The following is a 20,232-nucleotide window of genomic DNA, read 5'->3' on the forward strand; positions in this document are numbered from 1 at the left end:
CAGCTTAGCTCAAACTGTGCCACGATGATCTGGGAGGTCTCTTCAAGTATAAACCACCATTCTTTTTTGCATTTACAATCATAGAATCGTCTCCAGAACTCTAAATGAATTCTGGTCCTTAAAAAGCAAGGGGAAAGAATATTTAATTATATTTGCCTTCCTGTAACTGGAAACATTTAACTAGAAAACATTTAAAACTCTACTAAGTGAATGCCCAAATGTCACAAAACTAAATGTAATCTTTTTTTTTTTTGGTTTCAATAGTGAACCAGAAAAAACATTAATTACCTGCTCTTATTTCAAAACGTCTGCATTAGTCAAGCAGATATTTCTCAGTGAAGCACTTCTCCAGATGAAAAGAAATGTTTCAAGTATAAATTTTGCAGAGAAATAAACAGATGTTGACTTCATGTTGTGATACGGATTTGCTTTGTAATAAAATACAGGTTTCTAATAAAATTAACTTTAAAATTCAATTTCAGTGTATTGACTCTGGCTCAATTTTCAGTTCTGAATTTTGCTACAAAGAAAAAATTGCTAGAAGTCAAAATCAAAATTAATGGTTTTGATTAAAATTTTCTTACTGTTGTGTCTCCATGCTCTCTTCAATTGTCACTGCATTAGAAATCCAATCAAGACTGAAAGCAAAAGCTGACATTTTGGAATTTTGCACAAATTCCAAGGAGACAGTATTAGGTAGATAACTTTAGCTAAAAGCAGTAGTGCTTTGGTCTTTCTTCAGCAAATAGTATAGGCAGCTAATCACATATTGAAATTTAAGGCAAGTGCTTACATGCTTTGTTGAGGAGACTGACCTGAGCACATCCTCAAGGTTAATCATGTACTTCACATGCTTCGCTAAATTTATTCATGTGAGTCCGATCCAAAGCGCTTGAAGTCAATAGGATTTTTTTCTCAGTGAATTCGTATCTCAGACTCTAGAAGCAGCAGCAAATTTTGCTCTCATCAAATATCTTTCCTTTTCTCTACAGAGAATAGTTTAAAACTGTCTGGTATAGACTATCATTACAGTATAAAATGTTAGCATAGCAATTATTATGTTTTAAAAGGAATACAATATAATTCCTTCATATTTTTCATGTTAGGTATCTGTTGGCCTTTTTAATTAAAATTATCTGCACTCAGAATGCCCATAGAGGATAAGAAGCAATTGAGTCAAAATGATAAGTTATGAAAAGTAAATTTTAATTTAAAAAATTGCTCTGTTCACAAAAAACAGCAAAGTAATCACGTAACAAAGTCTATCTGCTATTTAACCAGCCCATTACGTGTTCCCTACAGCCCTCAGAAACTATGCAGAAATCACCACATGGCCCTTCCTCAAAGTAATGAATGGCTATTTCAGCTGGACACACAGCTACTCAGAGCAGAGAGAAAAGAACAGTGGCTGCTCCTTGATGATAATTGTGGTGATGTTAATGACAATGCAGTATGCACAAGAAATATGGAGGAGTCAGGTTTCAGTTTATGAGACCAGAAAGGTTAGCATGCCCCATTAATCTGTGATGCACAGCCAGTGACTATAACAGTAGAAGCATCATCTAGAGATGAGTAATAGCACATGTAATGGAAAAATGAAACTCATCTTCAGTCTGAAAAGGATTCTGATGGCAACATTTTATTATCCACGTTCTCGCCACCACATCATTACATCTGGCAGATGTAATAAATCCTCTCTCAGTTATTAAGTGAGTATAGGCAGTTAACCATAAGCAGCTGTCATTTACACAGAAAATATATCAGGTCAACAGGTATCGCAGCGACATAGCTCCAGCCATGAGTACTCCTTAAGCCACCGTAACTTGTAAATTCTACTGCAGAAGGAACACAGGAACCTTACAAGTACAGAGCATTGTATACACTTCAAAACACTGTAGGAAAAGCCATTTCAATGGACTTCTAAACTGTGAAAGCTGCATAGCACAGTCTTAGTCCACTAGTGATGACTGACTGTCATCTTGAATAGTTTGGAAACTTTCACGTATGAGCAAATTTGAGGAGCATTGACAAGACTACATAATCAACACAAGGATGTAAGAATGAGCTGCTGTATGAATAGATTCTCTGTGCAGTTCTCTTCACTCTGCAGGCAATACAGTTTTCTCAACCAGGAGGGTTAAAATGCACAATTGCTTCCAGAACACATTCAAAGAAGCATCTCAGCATTTTCAGCTGAGATGATGGTTTGACTCTGTGCTCCCAAAAGGCGGTTTTTGACCTAATTCTGCTCCCATGTGAGTCAACACACAGAGTTTGGAAAGTATCAGCTATAAGGGAGAAAACTCCTGGAAATCAATTTCAGGTGAGAAACTGATCTGAAATCCAGAATTAAATACCTACATGTGCAATACTAGAAGATTACACTGATACTGTAACTCAGATTCTCAGGCTTCTCTGCAGTTGCACCAGGGACAGATAAACTAAGAGAATTCCCTGCTGCAGGAAACAGAACTGAATACAGACACAGAGAACAAAGCAAGATTTTGTGGAACCCCAAAAGCCCTAGGTAATGCCATAAAGACAATAAATTGAATAGATATGAAATCCAAAAAAGGACCTATGTTGTACTTAATCTGTGCTTCAAAACAAGCCATAAAAAATACATTCAGTGAGATTTTAACAGCAGCAAATGATATATTCCTGCATTTACACATTGTATGGGTGACCACTCAGAAACTTCTGACTTGGATATCAAAGTACCAAATGGATTTTGCAGCAAGTGATCCTTGGTCCCCAGGAGGACATAAACAGGTACAGAAGGGAGGCAAGGCTCTGTAGGTCTAACCCTTTTCATATCTCCAGGGGAAATAAGTAAAAAGGTATTAAGTGGTACCTTAAAACACCACCACAAACCTGTCAATCACTCTTCACTAACCATGAGAACAGAGCAAATGCAGAACCTTACAGTACGAGGCTCCTTAGAAATGCTTTTCACATACATGGAAATACTTTTCTGTAAGAAAGATTGGAACATTTTACCCGTGTTTTTTGGGTGCACCTGAGCACTTACATGCACACACCTGCTTTCTACATCATTTTTTTCCTATCCTCTCAGCGGACCTAGGGCCAAATACTGTCGTTCATCTTCCAACCCATTCGCCACTACTGAATCTCGGTACTACCTAGAGCAGTGCAAGCTCAAACCACTGCTATTTTGTCAGATTTCTGATTTTTAGAAATTTCTTAATAGTCATTTGATAGACGTGAGTGGATAATTGACGAGCACTATGGTAATGATCATTGGGCATGCAACCTAAATACTGCTGCAAAGATCTACATTTAAGAAATGTTACCACTAGTTTCTAGCCACTTGCCCTAATGACCGATAGAGGACGTCTACGTCCTCCTTGAATGAACTTTTCCCTAAACTCAAGAAATCTAATCCAGCCTAGTGATAACACGCTTGAATGAAGTCACAGGCCTGTACTGGAAGTTTTTAGAATGTATTTCTGATGTTTTTTTCCCTACTTATACCAAATAAATTAACAGGAAAGAGAAGAACTTGAATCACAGAATTGTAGGGGTTGGAAGGGACCTCCAGAGATCATTGGGTCCAACCCCCCTGCCAAAGCAGGTTCCCTAGAGCAGGCTGCCCAGGCAGGCGTCCAGACGGGCCTTGAATATCTCCAGAGAAGGAGACTCCACAACCTCCCTGGGCAGCCTGTCCCAGTGCTCCGTCACCCTCACCGTGAAGAAGTTCTTTCGCATGTTGGTGCGGAGCTTCCTGCGCTCCATCTTGTGGCCATTGCCCCTTGTCCTGTCCCCACAGACCACTGAAAGGAGGTTGGCCATATCCCTCCGACTCCCACATTTAAGATACTTGTAAACATTAATAAGATCCCCCCTCAGTCTTCTCTTCTCAAGGCTGAACAGAGCCAGGTCTCTCAGCCTCTCCTCACAGGGGAGATGCTCCAGGCCCCGTATCATATTTGTGGCCCTCCGCTAGACTCTTTCCAGGAGATCCCTGTCTTTTTTTGTGCCGGGGAGCCCAGAACTGGACACAGTACTGCAGGTGAGGCCTGACCAGGGCAAAGCAGAATGGTTTTGATTTGTTCAAATTGATAATCAGGCTAGACCTCATTAATAGCATGTGTGTTAATATAATGTTAGACAACCATGAACGAAAACATGGTTATGGAATTTTAGCACCTTTTACTTTTTTTTTTTTTGTGTTTGCAATATCAGTGTTTCTAGTTCCCACAGCATAGAAGATACAACTCTAACAGCCTACGACAACACACATGAATTTGTTTCGAAAACAAGACAGCCAAACTTTAAAACATGAAAACTTGACATGAAGTAGAGGCAGGTGCCCATCTACAGTTGCATTTAGTGGAAACGGAAAGTACCTTTAAAAGCCCTGAAGCAGAACTCTGCTCTCATCTCCCAGTCTGACCCATCCCCTCACAGCTGAGGGATGCGAGGATCCCTGCTCTCAGCTTCCTTGGAAATACCTGATACAAACTATTTTGAGAGAGACTAAGAGAAGGGAAGAAGCGGACCACAGGTTTTATTATATGTGCTTATCCGATTCAGAGAAGCTGCCTTTGAGATAGGTTTCAGTGAACGTGCTGTGGTGGGAAGAAAAAACTATTTCAGCACCAGAAAATCCAGAAGTGCTCCACAGACACTAATTCAAAACTGTTGCCTGCCCAGACGAATGCTTGGGAGAAATAAAATTAAGCTCTGAGCTTGCAGGTAATCACGTTACACATTACCAGAAAGCTGTTGCTTGCTTGGATTTCATTCAAACCCACCAGTTTCATTCTCATGATTTATGGAACTGCAGAAATCTCCACAGATATTTTCCCCTCTTAACCCTCTGCTTTAAATATAACACAGTAAGTTAAAAGCAAGGAAACTGGGAAGGCAATTTACTTTGCCAATATTAAACAAAGAAAAAATCAATTTTTTTGTACCTTAGGAGAAAAAAGAAAATTGAACTGTTCTTGGATCTTAAATGCTAACTGAAAGCATCCCTTCCAGCTAGAAACTATCAGTAAGATCAACGTAAGTTTCTCATCTGACTTTGCAAAAGTTGAATCACTGTCATTCAGAGGGATCCTGACAGAAATAACAAAATGCAGAAACATGAAGATGCTATAGAAGTCTAACATGACAGACTTCCATTGAATAAAGAAAGTGCATAGAAAGAAATGTCTGCAATGTCAGAAGTAGCCAGTTACAGGGAATAAAGTCCCTCTTGCCTCATCCATGAAGGGTTTGCCTTTCAAGGCACCCTCCACCATAACAGCAGAGCAAACAGCTATGACAATACATAAAACTATTTCATCAGTGCTCACTGTAAACTTCAGAGGATCAGAAGGCATCTTGGCATCGAGATACTTACTGAGTCACTACCCAGCTACAACTTGGAAAGGTCTTTCATTCACCAAACAATTAAAAACTGGGGCCATAGATTACCTTTTGCATTTTACCTGTGAAATTTACTTGTGACTAGACACAAAATTACGCAACCATCAGATATGCTGAAGCGCCCTAAGGTCTTCAGGTACATTATACATTTCCCATTGCCATGGAAACCACGAGTCTGATCTAAGAAGTGATAGGCAGCAACCTGTCATTCCTGAACGTCCCAGGGAACCTTGGCAATGAACACTAGGCTGAAATGCCTCATTGTGATTCCTGTGAAACTTGTACCTGCCAGGAAGACTTTGCTGGTATTTTAGGGCTTGGTCACAGAATTTGGATGCAATCATGAATCTACCGTTACGTTTTCTGGTGTATTCTGTGCAGTTTACTGTGGGATTTACTACCACCCTTGACTTGAAAACAAAGCTTGCATTATATGTTTGATAAAACCTATAATCCTTGGACTGGTTGGTGCAGCCACAAAACAGACCTACTTGGAACAAAGATGGCTGATCTCTGTCTTGAATTGCAAAACAATGCTCAACCACACGGTCAAGACTAGAGACTCCACAGTTAACGGAACTGGAGACAGAGTGGCTGTGGGTGGCATTCTTCTGTCTGTTGTGTTCTCAGATGCTCATTTTCCATTGTCCAGACTCTTTCTGCAATCAGATGTGTAACTGTGGATGTATGGGCTTTGACATAGTAGCAGGACGCAACTTCACAAAATCTTTAAGTTTTGTTCAATTACGTAAGAAGTCTTGCTTACTATATAGATGATACACATTGCAGGCAAGCCCTATTTGTGAACTTACTGTTGCTACTTCTTGAAAATTTTTTCTTATTCATCGTTTTCATATTTCCTGGATCCTTGCCAGGTTCATGAGGAGCTCCTCAGTTATTTCTGCCATAACACATTTCACGTCAAGCAAGACCAGTACAGGAACTGCTGACCACAATCAATATACAGCCAAGAAACTCCCATTCAGAAGCAATACCACTCACTGAGCAGACGTTGCTACGGGACTCTTCTTCCTTCTCAAGCACATGGCGCGTTATATGCAAAAATTCCAGGCCTCATAAGCTGAGAGCATAAGCAAAATTTGTCCATTATATCCCTAAAACAAGATAGTTTCTAACTCACTCTGACAAAATGAGTAAAACACTATGAATGGCTATGCTTTTCATCCCATTTGATCTCTCTTTCACTGGACTCTATTTATCAGTTCTACTGCTATTTTTGCTGGAATCACATCAATATTTTCCAGGAATTCATTAGAAAATGACAGGCCAGATTCTCAGATGATGTGAAATCTGCCCCCTTATTTCTACTTTACTCTATCTTACAAAAAATTGCTTTAATGATGCAGAAAAGGACAGAAACACACGAACCACTTTTCCAGGTTCTGAACACCAATACGAGCATTATGCCATATGAAACCCGCAGCATTCACTTACACCCCATGAGAGGAAGGTACCCAGCAATTCAATGGATAAGCCCTTCATCTTGAGCAAGGCAGTTTTCTTTCTACCCACAGCTCTACTTGGCCTTCCTCGAGCCAGCATCTTGCCACATTCCATCACCCAAGCAACAATTTCTGTACAACCTTCTTTAAAAGAGGTTTGATATTAAGGTATTCAGTTCACCATTAAGCCAGTTGGCTAGCTCCCCTATCTTTATTCACAGGATGTTTCTTGGAAGAAATCCTCAGCTGCTGTCAGACTCCCATCCTGGGCAAGGGAAGATGCCTGCCCCAGCTCCTGGACTTCTGTGTCTTTTAACACATCACTAGAGAACTCTAAACTTGTTTTCTGTTGACTACATATGAAGTAAACCTTAAAATAAGAGTTCAAAACAGTATTTAAGACTGGTGTTAGGAAGGGGCTAAAATGTACTGCCTAAAACTATAAGGGAATTAAGTGCCTTTTTTTTTTTTAATAAAAAAGACTGAGTGAGTCATATTACTTAACGTCATTCTTAGCCTTTCTTCACAGCGAGAAAGAAACATTAGATGATGAAGAACATTTGAAAAAGGAAGAAAGTTTTTAAATTCTGACTATAAAATATCTTTTGTGAGACCCTTCACAAATAAATGTAAAATAAACATTTAATTATTTAATAAGGAACCCTAACACAAGTATTCTGCTTAAATCATTGGCCTTGACACTCCAGATTACAAAACAAAGACCAATTAAAAAAACTCAGCACTGACAATATTGCCAGTGCATTCTTTCCTGAAAGAAAAACATTAGTAGAGTGTCTGTCTGAAGATTTCAATTTGTCAAGTGAGTACAAGGATTATTATACTTGATACGCTATATTTTTTTAGTGTCTGGTTTGCATGCTGATGAGATAGTTTAAGAGTTGATATAAAACATATTTTAATTCTGTGAAATCTGGCAGCCTACTGAATTATTTATAGCTTGTCAGTTACTTGTTACTACTGAGTGTGTCAATTTCAGATTTAGTATCACACACAAACCCTCCTTTTTGATACAATACTAACATCATGGCTTTGCTACACTTTTAAGAACTCCAAATGGCATAAGCGTGCCTCAGCTTCAGATCTTGGGACATCATTTCCTTGTCTTCAAGAAGACTTCTTTGTTCTGATTTTTCACATACCTAGTATTTGTGAGACGGATGTGAACTGAAACCCACCAAGCTTAATAATTTCTTTAGAGACAACAGTCTGATGAACCTGCACTGACATTCCTCTGACACACAGGAGCTGAGAGACAGGCATGTGGAAAGAGTCTAGCCTTGACTTCAAATTCTAATTGGCATCTCAAACACGTAAGGCATCTGGGAAACAAAAGACTCATGAACCATTGCATTTAATACTCAATGAAAATAATGCTTTAACACCAGAACGTCAACATTAGGACCTTTCTTAACGTTAACTTGCTGCCTTGGAGGAAAGAAAAAAAAAGTATATGCTGCTAAAAACTGTCTCAATAATATGGAACAAGCAATGCGGTATTTCCAGCATTGATACAGGTTAAATGAAAAAACTCAGACATTCATCATCCAGCAGGGATTAATTAGTACCAGCACAGATACACAAATTATAAATGTGGACACCACCCAACTCAAAGTAAGCAAATGTAAAATTTATATGTTCTTAAATGCAATTCTGATGTGCGTTTACTCTTATACAACAATAGGAACAGAGAAGGAGACCCCACCAGCCTTGGCTCTAAATGACATTATTAAATGCAAGCACATATCTATGTCCAAGCTGTCATTCAGCCAGATTTTATGAATTATCACAAGAGAAAAAGAGGAGGTCCCATAAGGGCTTAGAAAACATTTTAAATGTTATAATTTTGTCCCATGAGCAACATGGATGATTTTCCAAGTATAACCCTAAATGCACAGCAGGTTCAAAATTAAAGTTAAACAAGGTCATTATTAACCACTTTTCTAGTTCAACTTTCTGACACCACTGGCTTCCATTTTTTTATTGATTTTTTTATACAGTCTATGCTGCCTTCTCTTTTCTGATGAGAAGACACATGTAACCAACCAACAAGAGAAACAATTCTATACAAACTTTTCAGACCAAGTCCATCGTTCAGAGAACCTACCATCACTCACCAGTGATCAGTTGTCTTGGACTTATATATCAAAATCATTTAAGAGTGTTTCACATATAGATAAAAGCAGAAATTGTATATAGACAGAAACAACAACCACTAAAGCGCCCAAATTAATTTTGCAGAGAGAACACACAGTTCACAAATAGCTTAAAAACTACACTGTGCATACTTTAATTTGCTTGGTAATATTTAGAACACAATTAAGCAGGGTACCAAAGGACTCTCTTAATTTTATTCATGATAGGAACTTGGAAGACTTTTTCCCAGCTCTGTAATGCCATTAAAGGCTATTCATCATCCTGGTAGCACTGCGTTACTTTTCTACAGGGACATATGGAACTAAATGGAGCTTGTGTTTTCTAGGTATGATCTTTAAAAATGGACCTAGATTTATTTTCATTTCTGTCTATCAAGATTTTTCAACCATCAAATCCATCATTGCTTTCCTGAATGAGTTTAAAACTTAAGTTAATAGGAGGGGGAAGCACTATTTAATTCATGAGAAGCACTAGCAGGTAACAGTACCAAGACATGAAAAGAGCATAAGCATATGAATGAGTCTTCCTCAAAACACAGTCAAAATTTTACAGTCTGAATTTCTATTCCTTTTTTTTTTCTTTCATTTTATTTTTATTTTTTAAATCAGACTGCATCCAATCTTTAGTTTATCTTTTCTGTTCAAAAGAAAGAGATCAAAGTAATATCACAGAGTTCTTTTGAAAAATATTTCTCTGGTCTTAGGTTTAGAACATCCAGCTTGGTGTTCTGACTGGCATGACAAGAGTACAACTTAATATATGCATGAAGCTTATATTGCATATGCCCATTGCATACATTCAAATCCAAACATTTGGAAGGACCTGCTACAAAACTGTTCTAAATCACTAGAATATTTTCTCTGCAACAGGTGGTTTGGCTTAAGTTGTGTAAAAGAACAGATATAAATTAAGTCCAATCTAGAAATGTCAACTAGCAGATAATATGTTAATGTGCAGGAATCAAAGTAAATCAGAAACTGACCTTATGAGTTATCACTGCGCTTTATCTATCTTTATTTTTCTCTCTTTTTTTTTTTTTTTTCACAGAATCACAGAATCGTCTAGGTTGGAAGAGACCTCCAAGATCACCTAGTCCAACCTCTGACCTAACTCTAACAGGTCCTCCACTAAACCAAATCACTAAGGGCGACATCTAAACGTCTTTTAAAGACCTCCAGGGATGGTGACTCCACCACCTCCCTGGGCAGTCCATTCCAATGCCTAACAACCCTTTCAGTAAAGAAGTTCTTCCCGATATCCAACCTAAACCTCCCCTGGCGCAACTTTAGCCCATTCCCCCTCGTCCTGTCACCAGGCACGTGGGAGAACAGACCAACCCCCACCTCTCTACAGCCTCCTTTAAGGTACCTGTAGAGAGCGATGAGGTCTCCCCTGAGCCTCCTCTTCTCCAGGCTAAACAACCCCAGCTCCCTCAGCTGCTCCTCGTAAGACTTGTTCTCCAGACCCCTCACCAGCTTCGTTGCCCTTCTCTGGACTCTCTCGAGCACCTCCATGTCCTTCTTGTAGCGAGGGGCCCAAAACTGAACACAGTACTCGAGGTGCGGCCTCACCAGAGCCGAGTACAGGGGCACAATCACTTCCCTAGACCTGCTGGCCACACTGTTTCTTACACAAGCCAGGATGCTGTTGGCCTTCTTGGCCACCTGAGCACACTGCTGGCTCATATTCAGCTGGCTATCAACCAATTCTCCGAGGTCCTTTAGTTTCACCGTTACTTCTTTAAAACCAGGAATCACTTTTGACATATCTTAAAAATTTTAGAATTCATTTTAAACTCTTACAATTCAAATCAATTCAGATGTACCCATAATAGTGAAAGGCTGGTGCAGTGATATCCATATCAGCACTAGCTCTGCTGCACAGCTGCTGTGAAAACACAGTTTCGCCCCATTTTCTTTGTAACACCCCAGGGTTGAAAAGGGGGATTGCTCTTTGTATAAATATATCAGACAGGAGAGACAGTCCGAAGTAGTTAAGTGTACACTTCAAAAATTCCCTCACATGGCTCTCACTACGTCAACTTATCATTGTTGGAGTCCCCAGTGGTATGCAGCTTAAAGACAAAAATGTTTTCAATTTTGAAAGGCTGTAGGTTGATGCTTGCATCCTCAAGAATATGCATTGAGATCTTAATATCTAAGCTGACCATGCTACAAGATTTAAACTGTTTTCTTAAAATACATGCCATCAGCATAACACTGAACAAAGTAATACACTGTTACATTGCATTTCTTTCTATCACGATTTAATCCTTTGATTGCCAATTTTTAATCTGCCAATCGTTACACTGTAAACAAGTAGTGAAGTTGGAAGACATGTCCAAAGAAAGGAAACATTATAAACAAAGAGTAAATGTGGATGCACCTTCAGGGACAGAGATCTCTGATATTACTTAACAGTTGGGAAGCAAGTACTGAGCTAAAGACAGAAAGGTTTTTCAGCATCTGCATCAAGATGCCTAAGCCTAAGTACATGGGTCTTCAGCATTAATATTTCTAAAAGTTTAGAGCCATTAGGAACAAATAAAAAGGTACACAAAAAAGCTGATAACTTTTTTGCATCACACAGAACTTGCAAAATGCCTCACTGATTTTAGAAAGGTAAGATACCCATACATCTCTTCCAAATGACTTTTTAAGCCAAGTCTTTTCAGGACATTATATAAAACCTTGAAACCAGAGGCTTATAAGGAAAACACCACCAGATTCTCAACTAAAGCACTGTACAGCTAGAAGGAAGAAATTTTATCTACTGCAAATTCTGTGCAGGAAAGGCTGTAAAAATAAATTCTGTGAAAGAGATTCCAAAAAGTGGAACGATGAATTCAAGATAAAATGAAGGGATTTCTGTAGGAAATATCAGGGTGCTGAAGGGTTTACCTCTATCTGTACTACACAGCGTATCACTGGTGGTTCCTGCTCTTAGATAAGACAATAGCTCCACAGTGGGCATCTTTATTCTCAATCACCTGTGAATGAAACAAAACCAAATATGCCTTGAAAGTGTTGTACAGGTTAAAAAATGCTGTAGGTAATTAAAAAAAAAAAAAAAAAAACAATGGAATGAAGGAAATGCAAAGGGATGGGTCCTGGCTTTCCAAGTGTCATGTCTTTGAAGAAAGGCTCAGTGAGGTCTCCCTGCCGTACCTCTCCAGAGATGACAATGCCAAGGAAGACTGGGAACCCAGCTCTAACATGTAGGATACTGTCATGCCCTTTTGCCAACCTAATCTCCTGAACAAGGCTATGCTCCTCTCATCCTCCAACCCCCATTTCATGCGGAGCAAAGCCAACATGCTGATCAGGCAATTAAAATGAGCAGCAAGTAGGTTTTGCAGGACCAGCAAGGTCAGTCATCTCAGTGCGTGGTCAAAGCAGCACCAAGCCTGGTCGGGCCTTTTGGCTCTGAATGCAGGAGGGAGAAGGGAGGATTGGGGCCGCCCCATCAGGCAGCACAAGCCACTGCACCAAGCTTTGCTCTAGCACCTAAACGCACCGAGACAGACATGCAGAAGATAGAAACCGGTGACCAACCAGAAAACTTATGCACAATATAACAAGATTTCTTGACAGCTTTCAACATTAATGTTTTAATGGTCTGCTACAGAGTCTGTGGCCCTTTCTATGAGCTGTAGATGGCACAGCTTGTTTCCGTATCAAAAAAGCTGTAAAAACCATTTGGATTTGTACACAAGGTAAAGCAGACTCCCTGTCCAGTTTGTCATTAGCATGCCTCAGGCTGTCCTCTACACTGGTATCTGCTTCAGTAATATTTTTCAGCTCACTACCAGACTTTGCAATCTTAATACTCAGACAGATGAAAAGGTCAGTTAGAAGAACACATCTTAATATCAAATTGCATTCCATAAAAATCACTTATTCATAAAAATGTATGAAAGAAGACAATCATTATTATGACTTGGGCATTCAGCTAATTGTAAATATGCAATTGACAGCTAGGTTTGTCGCTTTGCCAAAAGATTCGTGTAGGAGGAGATGCAGAGGTGCCAAAAGGAAATATATTGCTTGGAGCACAGATTCCTTCTTACCCTCACTGTTTGGCAGATGTGCACTTGTTTGCCACAGTACGCAGCTCTGGAGCCATAAAAAAAAAAAAAAAAAAAAAAACATACCAGGAAATCTCTGCCCTGCTGGAGCACACAGTATTGTACAATGTACCTCTAATTAGGAAACTTTTGACTCTCTAGTAGTTTTGAGACAGGATAACCTCTCATGTGGTGTAACACCTACTTGTAGTTCCTATTTTCAGATAATTTCTTTTTTTTAGCATTTGTTAAAGTCCAACATCCAAAACTCTTCCAAAGACTTCTGGATGGACATTAAAATCAGAGCTGACAATCCTTCTGATTTTTGTACCTGGTTCTTTCTGGTAACTAGCACAAGTTCAACTGTACTTGTATTTACAAGAGTAACACCAACATTAGAAGGACAGTCTAGCACACTTCAAGAAGACCTGGAGATAAAAGAAGAGAGTCATCAGAAAGTACTGGGAATCTTAGAATAATGTGATCAAGGGCCCAAGTCTGCAGGTCAGCGCAACATGCACCTGCCAAAGACCCCACCACTCAGGACAGCAGCACATTCAGTCAGCGCTTCAACAAGCAGAGACAATTTTGTTTTGTAGATTGCTATTTGACTTCCACATCCAAGGAGAATAAATACACAGCAGATGGACACTTTGAAGGGGATATGGTTACAGAGCCCACACCACCCCAACCCGGTCACCACAAGGAAGGTCAGGGATCAGGACTCAAGGGGAGCCCTATCACGAGAAACCATCTCTGCAGGAGTAGGTCTGAGCTCGGGTAGGTCCAGAGGGAAACGGACCCATCAGACAGAATTTTGAATAGATTCTTAAATAAAAAATGGGCCTTAAGTTACATTGGCATTCATTTAATTCTTTTTTTTTTCCTTCAAGATAAAATTGAAGGACTGTCTTCCTTCCCAAGATAAACTGGTTGGGATATGCATTTCATTAAGCTAATTAAAAGTCCATATAATCAGGGGGAAACAGTAATTCTGGCTGCATTTGCAATTTAAAAATAGTTGATAATTTAAGTTATGAAAATTGTTTAAAATGCTTTCTTACATTTCCCTACCTTTTTATTCTCCAAGAAGTAAGTTACATATTGAAATTACAAACATAATGGTACAGTTAAAATAAGAGTTATTGTGCTGAGCTACGAAATGTGTCAAAGAAGTCCAAAAATGTCACTCTCCCATACAGAATCAAGTCCTGCACAAATCTGTACACACACTTCTGTCTTAAACATGTCAATGGATAAGCTTGCATTAAATAGAAACATGTGGGCAAATGCTCGTAGGAATGGAGTAAGAGAAGTTTCCAACACAAAATAAAATATTACTTAAGCTACAGATGGAAAGTATACAATTTATCCTTACTTCCAGGGTAAACTACAGAGCAGTTCCGTTGTCACTGTCCTGAACTTTGGATAAACAGCAGACAGCAACTGCTCTTTACACAATTCTTTTTATTGCCTGTAGTCATTTCCCAGTTTTCACGTAGACCAGCCACATACTCCTCTTTTAACCTAAGAGCCACAGGCCTCCTCTGGGCTCACCTGGCCCAGGAGGCAAGAACAGTAAAGCAGGCCTCCCAGTCAAGCATGAAGTTGCATCTGCCTCTCCTGCAGTTCTCATTCTCAGCAAGGACATAGCTCTGACCCTGAGCTAGACTAGTCTGAGCTCAGTGAAGTTCTGCTTTTGCCCTACCAACAAGAGAGGGTTTTCTTCTCCCTCTGTGTGCCTGCTCTACCTCCTTTAGCAGAGATGGCTCAGACCCTGAGGATCCAGCACAAAGTTCTAGCAGCTGCACATGGCACAGTGGTTAATATCTTCTCCAATCTACCTGGCCAAGTACTGAAATAAAGGTGGTCAGAAAAATCATTTTGCCAATAAAAATTTCAGAAGAATTGAAAGTCCGTTTTCATCCCATGTTTTCTCTGGAATCCTTGCAGATGTTAAAGCTTAAAAAATCTCAGAAACCTTTTTAAATAAGCATTTTTATGGAATCTTAAGAATTTTTAGAGTTCTAAAGTTTTAGGGTGTATTTGACAGCTGTCAAGCTTGGTAACTGAGTTTATTAGACTATGCAGAAAAAAAGTTGTTTTTTTTTTTGACACATCCAGAGTTTATTGTGATTCATCATCTACAGACTATGGAGGAAAATAAAGGATGATGTTCATCCAAGAATTATCACCAGTTAACCTGACACTAAAGCTCCTGAACGTACGTACCAAGAACAGAGTCAGCAGGAACAATTTTTCTTCCCCACAGTGCAACTCAAATAGGACCCCTTGGAATAGGCCCACTATTAAGCTTATCACTGCAAAGCTACATAAAGGTTTTCGCTTTTTTTTTTGTTTGGGTATAGGAGGATTACCTAGCACAGAGCATATGTTTAGGACTAAGTATACACCACTGCTTCCCTGGGGCTCCTCTCTACTTAGAATAAAGTGCATGAACCTAACTTTGCACAACACTTGTTGTAGCAAACCTTCCTCACCTCACTGGTGCAGGGCTAAGGTCTGAGAATCACTGGATGCAGCTGCCTCCTTTCCTTCCACCCCCTGCAAACTACACTGTTTACAAACCAGCTCCCAAAACAGTTGCATAGTTGCCAAGAAGCAAAACACTTCATAGATAGCATTTGATCTTTAGCATTAACAAGGAAATAAAACATGGTATCCGAGTTGATCCGTGTTGATACAACACAGAAAAACAACATTGCCCTTTATGGCCTACAACATCAATACAAGTGCAAACTAAAAGAGTTCTCCTGCAGCTCCAGCAAGAGACCTCGAGGGTGAGGCTGAACGATGTCTGGCTCCTGCTCTCTTTCATTTACAACTACCTGCTTGCAGCTCACTTGCTTGATCTTCAGAGATCAGACAAAAGCCCACACCTGTTGGTACAAGGAGAGACGCTTTTCTAAGCACGTATTTTCCACATGCACATAGCTCGTGGCATGCTTGTGTTCTGCATGCATAATTTGAATCTTCTTGCATGGTGTTTCATGCTCTCAAAAGTCAGATCACAGAGCAAGGACTGAAAATGAGCCTACCACTGACTATTGGTCCTCCAGTTGGTTGGGCTCAATTGCCCCAAATAAGCCTTAGGTTTTAACATATCGTGCCTTCCCTACGTGTGTTTTGCCATGACAAAGGCCAGTTCCAAGTCCTCCCTCACCCACCTCTTCCAAGGCTCCCACTGACTTCAAACCAAAACTGCCTACCAGAATCCAACTAGGAAATCCCTTTTCTTCCTTAGAGTCTTTCTGATCTAAACAAGCTTAGCTCTTCTCCTCTGTCCTGATTTGAGTATAGCTTTTTCTACTCATGCTTCATGAGACAGCCAGACCTTTCAGGAATTTGGCTGCCAGACTGTGTACCTAATAACTCTTCCCTATAAGATAATGAGGAGGAGTCTGACCTTCAGCAGAGCCCTTAAAACAGGCTTTCATTTTGAAAAAGACTGCAGAAAGGGTTCATACTTGTGGCTTATAACTTCCCATACCGAGTGTGGACAGAGGTATGACAGCTTCATCAACAGAACTGGAAGGGTTGGTGCTGCAGCTCAGCAAAGACATGGGTTTCCTCCTATGGAGAAAAATCACCACAGATCAAAGGGTGAATGTCAAAATAAGCATTCCGTGCAGTCCAACTGCTTTTAGTTGGTTTGACTGGAAAAGGTTACTTATGGGAGGCAATTTCTAATATGTTTATAGATGTTTAAATATAAATTAATAAAAAGCAGAGTGCATCAGAATTTTCAGGTCACGGAAGTTTATCTTTAAGCAAGGGCTTACTCCCCAATTTTCTAAAGTAGAAAAACTGTTTCAACAACAGCATTTTTTTCCTTTGTTATCTGCTGTCCTTTAGTACTCATGGCTTTAGAAATTTTCCATCTTTTCAGATGATGTATTAGTTCAGCTTTCACACATTTTCCTCTCTGTTTACAGGTCAGAATATTAAAGCTATGTGTAGCTTTGCTAAAGAAAGTCATGCATGGCAGGTAACAACAGAAAATTTAGTTGAAAGGCATCATATGCTTCCACTTGTGCTCCATCCTAAGTTCAGCCATATTACAGAATTCCTAAACAACTTGCCTAACCCTATCTTTGTAACATTTAGAGATCTTAAACCTGTATTATCTGTTTAAATACATTTATCATCAAAAACTGCTTTTTCTTCCAATTTTTTAATTGTTTCTACACCCAATAGACACTAAAAGACATTTATTTTCTTCCTTTGTTTTTGTTTTTTAAATAATCTTATTTATGTTTCCATTCGGTTTACCATTAGTGTTTAAACAAGCCAAGTCAATTTATTCTTCTCTCACAGATCTTATGTTCTCATTTAGATTTAGAAATAACTCTCATTTACAAATCCACTTAGCACTCTACCAAATACCTTTAAAACCAGCAACACGTTGGTTGTTCAGAACAGCAAGAAGCTCAGAGAGTTCAGGTACTTACATTATTTCCAAAACACGAGGGCAGCAAGACAGCACGGATTGCAAACACAGCATGCACACACCAGCAGACATTGGGACATCCCAACCACAAGCTACTGAGAAGGGGAAGCTACCTGTTCCTGTGCTTCCCCAGTTACAGTGTTTGTATGCCCATAGAAAAGATCTCTGGTGCTCTAGGACAGGCCTGCTCAAGCCATTCTAGTCTGCTGCAAATTCAGTCCCAGACTACCTAGTGCTATGCTTCTGGTGCCGAAGTAGAAGCCCTGTTTATCAGTTTACTTTTCTATTCTTGGTAAATTGTAACCTGGAAATGACTAGCCATTTCTTCTGAGTGCCAAGAAAACAGCTGCAGCAGAAAAATTGCTCAATTCACTTTGTCAAACTGAATTTGCAAGCACGCTGCCCTGCTGGTGCCTGTTCAATTTCCAGGAGGCTGAGCTGTCTGCACATTTTAGTTTTTTGTGGCGGTTGCCTTTCCTATTGCTGCTCCTTCTAACCGACTCCACCCAGGGAAAATCGACCTGACACTAACAGAATGGGCCCCTTTATACAGCCAAGGGGCACTGCTTTAGGAACAAGAGCATCTCATGATAAAGGTGAACAGTTACGTCTGCGTCTCAAGTCTTCACTTCGATTTTTGGAAAAGCCATGAATTTACCCATACAACTGTAGACAAAAGGAGTGCATGGACTTTGTTCTTTATAAAACCTCGCTCTAGAATACACTGCAAATTGAGTCCCTGGATGAATAGAAAGTAAATGCCAGAATATCTTTTATGTAATAAATCAGATGGTTAACAGTAGAAAATTCATTGAAAAACAATTTAAAAAAAATCTTCTCTGGTCAGAACAACATAAATCTAGTAAGAAGTCTACAGTTGCACCAAATTACCTACAATAAAAAATTACTGCTGTCATCCAACATGATGTAGTAATTGTCAGCAATACTGTCTTTTCTGTAGCGATGACTGAAGTTAATGTTTGCACTTTGACACACAGCTAAACTTCTGTCATATAACACAGACAAACTCTCTGGAAACTTCCTTTTCCCAACTACATGAAGCTAGAAATAAACTGGAAATGGTTGAGTCGGCAGCATGACTCCAAACAATACTGAAACCATAGACTGAAAAGCAGACATCTCTTTCCAAAGCAGGAGGCAAAGATTGCCAGATGGAAGCTAAATAGTTGGCATCAGCATCAATGGCATTGCTGCTGGGTTTAAAATGCCTTTTTCTGAACCCTGTGAGAACAGTTCTTGCCTCAAGCAAGCAGACAGTCACACCTCTAGTTCTGCTGTAAGTGCTTATAATAACAGCAGTTCTTCTGTAGCCATTTAAGGGGAGGACTCTGCAATTACTACAGGCAGCATTAGCACTGGACCTTTGAAACAACTGATGCTTAAACACAGTGCACGGAACTATCAGCAAAAATCAGTGGCTGTCAACAACTCCAAAGGGCAGAGTACTTAAGAGCAGAACTAGTGGGGTATAAAAGGAAAGGTCCAGAGAAAGAACAGCCTAAGGCCATAAGGTGTGACTGCAATTGTCAGAGCTGTCGTGCTAGGCACAATTCATTCAAGATTTTCAATTTCAACTAAAAAAATAGTCAAAGTAGCCATGATTTTTGAAACCTTCTGGAAAACCACCTCCATAACGTTTCCAGACACCTATTTTGGCTGCTGAGGACCTGAAAGAGAGAGGTCTGCACAGCACTTGTAGCATTAATACATGACATGAATAACATGTAACAGTCAAATGTACATCAGAGAGATTTTGGAAATGGAATATTAAAGGATAACATTTTGATGGGGAAATTCAAGACTGTTTGGAACAGAAGAATATTTTATTAAAGATACAGTGAATTAGATATTTCAGATAACCTGAAAACAAATTTATTACACAGCTGGGACTCCCAGTGAATCCAGCAGATGCCAGGTAACTTCTGCATTTCAGAAATGTCATTCTGACATCTAATGGTTCACATACAGGACAGTTAGGAAAATTCACCATTTTAAATTTAAGAAAGAGTCCAAGATCTAGAAGAACTGAGTGTACAAGTCCCAGTCGCCCCCAGAGTAGGAATTATACAGTTTCCATAGGAAATAAACCTTCTGCAGCAGAAGTATAAACAAGCAAACAAACAAAAGGATTAAGAAGAAAGGTCTCATCTCACAATACTGGCATCCATCTCCTCATGTTAGAATCTGTGAGGTAGTCAGTATTAGGTTTTCTTCAGTACTTAAGGTAAAATGCCTACATCTAGTCTAGTTCCTTTATAAAATGTCAGCATACCTTTGGTGTGTCTTGGGGGGAAGACAGACCCAAGCCTGTTCTCTGAGACCTCGCTCCAAACCTTGAGTGTATGAGGGTTATGCTCACAGATATGACAAATCACAGTGGCCATGGCAGACAGTCATGTAAAAACAGAACCTCATGGTGGTCTAAAAACAGCAGAGCCCACAGAATAAGCTCATTATTAGGATAACACAAAAATGGTTTCACATCATCCTATTTTCCTTGTCCCTGTTGGGTGACAGATCGATGTGATCCTTTTAGAAGTGCCTTACATAATCTCACCCATAATTCTCTGGACAATTTATTAGCATAGTCCTGAGGATACAGCCTGACTGGCTAGCATAAAATAAACTGTACTGAATCT

The 20,232-nt window shown here is 39.6% G+C and overlaps 1 long non-coding RNA gene across 1 annotated transcript in view; it reads right to left on the reverse strand.

The window, feature by feature from the left end:
- Positions 1–20,232, reverse strand: part of LOC136786314 (uncharacterized) — a 135,291-nt gene that overhangs the window by 78,229 nt on the left and 36,830 nt on the right. The window contains exon 3 of the long non-coding RNA XR_010833693.1: positions 11,936–12,024. This is a non-coding gene — a long non-coding RNA (uncharacterized lncRNA). The remainder of the gene's footprint in view (positions 1–11,935; positions 12,025–20,232) is intronic.

Source organism: Anser cygnoides, chromosome 9 (assembly GCF_040182565.1).
Source record: "Anser cygnoides isolate HZ-2024a breed goose chromosome 9, Taihu_goose_T2T_genome, whole genome shotgun sequence".
Lineage (NCBI taxonomy): Eukaryota > Metazoa > Chordata > Aves > Anseriformes > Anatidae > Anser > Anser cygnoides.